The sequence below is a fragment of the Perognathus longimembris genome, chromosome 3 (assembly GCF_023159225.1).
Source record: "Perognathus longimembris pacificus isolate PPM17 chromosome 3, ASM2315922v1, whole genome shotgun sequence".
In the NCBI taxonomy this organism is placed as follows: Eukaryota; Metazoa; Chordata; class Mammalia; order Rodentia; family Heteromyidae; genus Perognathus; species Perognathus longimembris.
In genome coordinates, this window is record NC_063163.1 from 98280166 (window position 1) to 98286979 (window position 6814).

General features: G+C 43.2%; 1 pseudogene across 1 annotated transcript; it reads right to left on the reverse strand.

The window, feature by feature from the left end:
• Positions 1–1890: 1890 nt before the first annotated feature.
• LOC125347771 lies at positions 1891–6598 on the reverse strand (annotated as a pseudogene). The gene is made up of 2 exons (XR_007210266.1): positions 6500–6598; positions 1891–4575 (listed from the first exon to the last, which is right to left on the reverse strand). The product of XR_007210266.1 is annotated as a polycomb protein SUZ12-like (transcript).
• Positions 6599–6814: the final 216 nt, after the last annotated feature.

The window sequence follows — 6814 nt, forward strand, 5'->3', positions numbered from 1 at the left end:
GAGATAATGGGCTTTGAAAAAGACGAGGAAAGTGCTCAGCCAAGGCCACACTGGGTGTCATGGTGGACAATGCGTCCTGTGACCCCCGTGCCTGTCTGAGGTCGGGGATGGTCCCAATCCCCAGGGATGGTTGGAGGTGGGGATCAGGCCAATCCAAGCCACCCAGGCTGAGTGTGCTCCGTATTCACACATGGAAACTGAGGCAGGGAGACATCAAAGATGGTGGGTCTGCACGGGGCCCCAGGACACCTTTTCAAACCCTGACTAGACCCAAGGGAGAATGAAAGGGAGCAGTCTCTCTGCAGAGAGAGGAGAGAGAGGCCGCACGATTAGCTGTGGTGTAAAGCCGATGTAAAGGTGGTGAACAGATGTGTAATTTGGGTGCATTTCTCTTACGGATTCAATGAGAAGTTTTTTGTTTTTTTTAAAAAAGGAAAAAGAACACAGCTTTTATATTATTGAGCTTTATGTACAAAATCATTTCATTTCAAATAAACATTTAATGTAAAAACAAATGTTCTTTTAAACTGAATTTCTTTTACATCTACTGTACCATTCAAATGCTTTATCATCTTACATGATTTCTTCAAAATCTGTTATCAAGGGTACATATAGAAAAGCATTTTTTATTATAAATATAAACAAAGGGTTTTTTCAGCTTTTATTATAAGATGACATAAAAAGTTCACTCAACAGAAGTAATTTCATTACTATTTGGGGGAGGGAATCACCAACTTTTTGTGCAAACAATGCTAGCCTTCTTTTAAGCATTAAGAGCATTAACTGCTTAAGAAATAATTCTACACCTACATCTCCCCTAAAATAATCTATTTTTTTTCTTTTTTTTCTTTTTTTACATATGTGCACAGCTTTAGCAAATTAAAGCCCGAGAGAAATGCTGGAAACCCACTACCCAGAGGCAAAATGGGAGTTTATGTTAACTCCACAGGGAGTCAAGGAGTCTGTAATGAAGGCTGCAGTTTCCCTCTTTTCTATTTTTTTTTAGCACAAAAATCAATGTCTAAGAACTTAATACTGGATGACAAATCACATCCACATTATTAAATAGCCTCACAGTTAAACACATCTTAAAGGCCAACCAAATCAGTATTTACATTTTATAAATTTCTGAAGACACCATTAGAAAGTTTCTATATCCCTTCACTAAAGAAAATAGGGAACTGCATCTGATGGTAGTGGAATGAAATTTAAAAAAAACAACAACAACCTGTATTTACAGCAGCATTGATCCTTTATAAATAAAGAATATGGAAATGCAACATCTTTAAAGGACAATAAAAAATTGAGGTGATGTTATTCAACCACAGTGCTTGGAGTTGGAATACAAACCTATTGGTGCTCACTCAATGTGCCAGTAGTGAAACTGCTTTCTGTTGGAAAAAATCCAACTGTATACACGTGCGTAAAACACACAACACAAGGCAAAACTGCTCCAAACAATTCAAGTCAGCTTATCTGTATCGGATATTCTGATCAGAAAATACATTACAAAGACATCCTTGCAAAGAAAAAAACGTAGAACATTTTCTGGTTCGTGTTTATAGACACTGTCCCTACGCCCTCCTGAAAGTGGCATATTAAAAAATCTCAAACTTGATCTCCCTTCATTTACAAACCTAATGTAAAAATGTGTACAGCAAAACTTTCCATGTGACTTCCCAACTGATAGAAAATGAAAGGAGAAAAGGTTCAAGTTTTTTTGTTTTTATTTTTCTTTTTAAAAAATATTTTGGGTATGCAAAGCAAAAAATTACCCACCTGAAAGCCAATGTCCAGTAACCCTTACAAGCCCAGACAAGCTCCCGGACAACAGTGTGGAAGGCAACACCTTCTCAAACAGGCCTAAGACAAACAAGTAAAACTTGGATTATGACAGCAAATACTTTGCATTGTAATTTTTCATTCTCAATGGATAACATGATTTCAAAATCAAGGATCAAGGTTTGGCTGCAACTAGTAATGCAACCCCAATTCTTTTGTAAAATGTTTTTACAAAAATTTTCATTTTTTAAAAAAGGAAAAAGCAAATTACATTCCAATTTTCCTTCCTCAAAATGTCTCATGATTACAAAGTAGAAAAATAGCCAGTCACAAATGCCAAAGCATAATAATTTAAATATATGAAATTTCTAGATTAATTCAATATATTTCTTAAGACAATAGTTGCGGTTATACTTCCCTTGAAGTACTGCTTTTCATGCTCAAAACGAAAAACAATTCAATGACATCAATAAAGTGGGTAAGCATGTGATGCTGAATGATGAAGTAAAGCAGAACCTTGACATATATCCTTGCTGAAATCATTTACTTCATCTAATGTGCCTGTTTGGAACCTAGAATTTACAAATACAACACAAAATAACTCTCCCTAGGAAGAGGCTTATTTCCCTCAAATGCAATTTCAGTGTTTGTCCATATATCGGGTTAGATTTGTTTTTTCAGAGTTTTTGTTTTTTGCTCTGTTTTGAAACCCCTGAGACACCTTCTGTTTCCAAAGCTTTCTCTTTTGAGTTAATTTCACTAAATCCATTTGCTGTCCCATTCTGTTCCTCAGGTACTTCTTCATTTGCAGGAGAAGCAGATTCTCCTTTTTCTAGTTTTTGTTGCATTTCACAAGCTTGGTAACAGCTTTATCTATTGACATTATGCTAGTAAGATTAAAGCCATGCATGCTGACTAGATGAAGCATGAAGTTTTGACATAAATTCTTCTTAATTATTTTCTGTCCATAATTTTCTACAAACAGCATACAGGCATGATTCATTTGATTGTCAGCAATAAACCCATGTTTCATGACATGGAGATTCCATAGTTTCATTACTTCTTTCTCTCCTTCATTAACATCAGAAAATTCTTCAATTTGCGTAACGGTCTTCTCTCTCAGCCACTCTGGGTCTTTCTCATCTTCATCTACTTCCTTATCTACTTCCATCTCTTGTGGACGGAGAGGCAAGCAGGTGTCACTGTGGAAATACAGACGGTTGTGGCCGCTACTGTATGTTCTTTGCAGTTCTACTTCTCCATCTTCAGATTCAAGAAATTCAGACATGCTTGCTTTTGTTCGTTTGGGCCTGCACACAAGAATGTGTGTGATAGGTGTTCTGTTTACTGGTCCACTGCAACTAAAAGCAAAGCCAGGTTGGCGATGAATATCCTGTGGATTTCCTGCATAGGAGCCATCGTAACACTCTGATAGAAACATCTATCCTAGCATCTTTTGGATGATAAACATAATTGAAAATAAATCGGCTGTGGCAGAGTTTAAGATGCTTGAGTAAGCTGTAAAGTTTGCGACAGTTCGGCGTGCACCAAGGGCAATGCAAGTCATCTCTTGCTTCCGTTTGTTGTCGTGTATCGTTGTTATAAAGAATCTGATAAAATATTCTCAATTTCTGTCGGTTCTCATTTGAAGTATCTTTTTCTTTTCTTGCTTGTATATCTGTAGTCAATGTTTCCTTCACGGCAATAGTTTGCGTAGGTTTGACTGAGCCAGGCTTGTTTTCTTGATGGAGACTCTCTGAATTTCTAGTGGCAAGAGGCTTAGCAATAGGAGCTGTAGATTTCATTGGTTTCTCCTGTCCAGCGAAGAGTGAATTGCAATGTAGGTCCCTGAGAAAATGTTTCAAATTGAGGCAGCCTCTTCCCATCAAGAATAGTCTCCCATGTTGCTCTTTTCTTCCTTATTGGACGTTCTTCCATTTCCTGCATGGCTACTTCATATTCCCCATCTAAAAGCTGTAAGCGCCTGTTTTTATCAAATACTGTCATTTGTGCCACAAATGTCTTTTCCCCATCTTCACGATTTCGTTTTCTTCTGGCTGGAAGTTCTTCACTGACATCAATATTTTCATTGGTTTCTCCATTAATCATTCCATTAAAGTCTCTTCTTCCTGGACGAGTCACTCTAAATAGTAATGAGTAAGACTTCACCATATGGCTGTTACTAGGTTCGAATTCATTACTGGAAACTGCAAGGGACGGAAAATTTCCAGGTTTTGTTTGATTGAGGTCGGGATTCAAAGGCACCTGCTTTTTACCTGTGGGAACTTGCCTTATTGGGCAACTTACATCCTTTCTTTTTTTGTGGCAAACTTCCACAAGCAGGACTTCTAAGGTAACAGAATTTTATTCATTTTCTGAGTTTTGTGATGGCTTATCATTTTTGTGGAAGAAACCAGTAAATGTAAGCTGCAGATGAGCAGACAAGCTATGAGATTCTTGCTCTCCTTTCATTTTCTCTACTTTTGATAACATATCATCGACCTTAAATGCTTTCCTTTTGATGTTCGTTCTGGAGTTTCGATGAGACATGTAAGTAAGAGTTCTGTGCAAAAAGATTGGTGCTATGAGATTTCGAGTTGGAAGAAATCTATAGATCTGTGTTGGTTTCTCAAAGGCCTGGAGGAAAAGCTCGTGGTCAGCCTGGACGTGCTCCGTTTTCGGTTTCTTCACCGGTAACGGTGGCAGTGCTGCCGCCGCCGCCCCAAGCCGCCCCCTCCCCCACCGCCGTGCTTCTGAGGCGCCATCGCGGTTCCTGCCTCCTTCTCCTGCCAGCTACCCGCCAGGAGTAAGCGTCTGCAACACCGCCAGCTTGCCGCAGCAGCCTCCGGCGGACCTAGGGGAGAAGGAGGAGAGAGGGGAGGAGAGGGGAAGGGAAAGAAGGAGGAGAGGAGGGAAGGAGGGAGGAAAAAAAAGTGTCTCAACAAGAAGTTTTTGCTGTGCTGTGCTGAGAGCTGTCCTGTCCTTCCGTTTCCTCTGTAGACTCCACGAGGGTGGCTCTGAACTTCTCCTGGGCCATTGTCAGGGCTTCCCCTCATCCACCCCGGCCTCCAAGGTCCTGCCCTCCTCAGGTCCCCTTCCCTCCATCCCTTCCTCCTTCCTCCCCTCGCTTGCTCCCTCCCTTCCTCCTTCCCTCCCTCTATTTTCCTCTTCCTTCCTCCATTCCTCCCTTTCTTCATTCCTTTCCTCCCTTTCTTCATTCCTTCCCTCCCTTTCTTCCTTCCCTCCCTCCCTCTGTTCTTTACTTCCTTCCCCCTTCCCTCCCTTTGTACCTTCCCTCTTCTCTCTCTCCCTCCCTCCCTCCCTTCCTTCCTTCCTTCCTTCCTTCCTCCCTTCCTTAATTCCTCCCTTCCCTCCCCTTCCTTCTCTCCCCACCCCTCTTCTTCCCTCCCCTCCCCTTCCTTTACCTCCTCTTCCCTTCCCTTCCCTCCCTCCATTTTCCCCATCCCCTCAAACCTGCCAGATACCCCCAAAACATTTTAAATACAAAGAAGAAAACAAAACTGCATCATTGTTCTTGAGCCATAGTTTGAGCACACTATGGCAGCTCCTGAGTGTGTTCACTTGTACATTGGGACACTAGCTACTGGTGGTGGCCCCCCCCCTAAACCCCAAGACCAGCCTTCCTTCTAGAATATCTGCTCAGTCCCAGGATGCTCTCTGCCCTGACCCATATCCATTACTCCCCAGAGCTGAAGTCCCCTCAGCTCCGCCCAGCACTCGCTGGCTGTCTGCTCATCCTATCTCCTCCCTCCCTTCACTGCCTGGCTTTCTCCCTTCTTGTAAAGCTACCCTTTAGTGGAGGAGAGACTGAGGAGGCTACAGCAGAGGCTGAGGAGGCCGAGGCGGAGCAGGGAGAGGCCGGCTCTCTTCCTTTCAAGGTTCTCAGAAAGGTCAGGAGGGTCAGAGGTGGCTGTTGACCCACTGAGTCTGCAAGATGCAGGAGACAAGAGTCCTTCTTGGTTCCAGGAAGTTGAGATCCCTGTGGTGAGGCCCCTGGGCAGTGCTGGACCAAGAGAGAGATACACACACAGGGAAAGGGGTTCAGGGGCCTAGTAGAGGCCTCTCTGGTATTGCTCAGTGAGGGACAATGCAGGTGGCAGAACCTGCACATGCCTATGCAGCGAGGAGCCAAGAGACATGTGTATACACATGTGCACACACAGCACACAGACGCATGTGAACCTACAGCATGCAAACATACACACTTACACATACATTCACAGACACATGCAGATATATATGAGCCCACAAGCATACAAACACATTTACACAGACACACCCAGGCACAGACACAGGCACACATGCAGTCACAATGAGGCCACAAGCACACACACATATTTATGCACACACACATTTGCATGAACACAGATGTGCATGAACATGCATGCACGCCTATGCACACATGCACACAGAGACAGGTATGCATGCATAGGCAGACACACATGAACTCACAAACACACACATACGCTCGGCATGCACAGACATAGGCATGCACACACATAGGTGCACCCAGACATATGCATTCACAAATGAGTCTATGTGTACACATGTGTGCTTCTGCCAGTACACACATGTAAACAAATGTGATACATACAAGCCACTTTCCTGGATCAGAGCCTGGTTCACGGACATATCTGCGCATGTGTGTTACGGGCCTCACGACCAGCTGTCTTTCCATCTCCCGACCCCTCCTCACCCACGCTCCAAAGACACGGAGAGTTTTGTACACTCCATTCTCCTCACCCTCACCCTGCATCTTTATCCGGGCTGTGCTGCACACCTTTTCACAATCCATTTCTATCAGCTCTAAAACCAATTACCTTGTCGGAGAGTCACGTACAACATTTTCTCACTGGATAGCAGCACACAAAACCTCACCGAGCCACCCACATGACCACGTGTGCAGCAGCATTCTCCACAGCCACCAAGCCTGGCGTCCCGTGGGTGGACAAGGAAAATGTGCAAGGTGTAGTGAGAGCCCCAGAGGAGGAATGGAAGACTGCTCCATGCA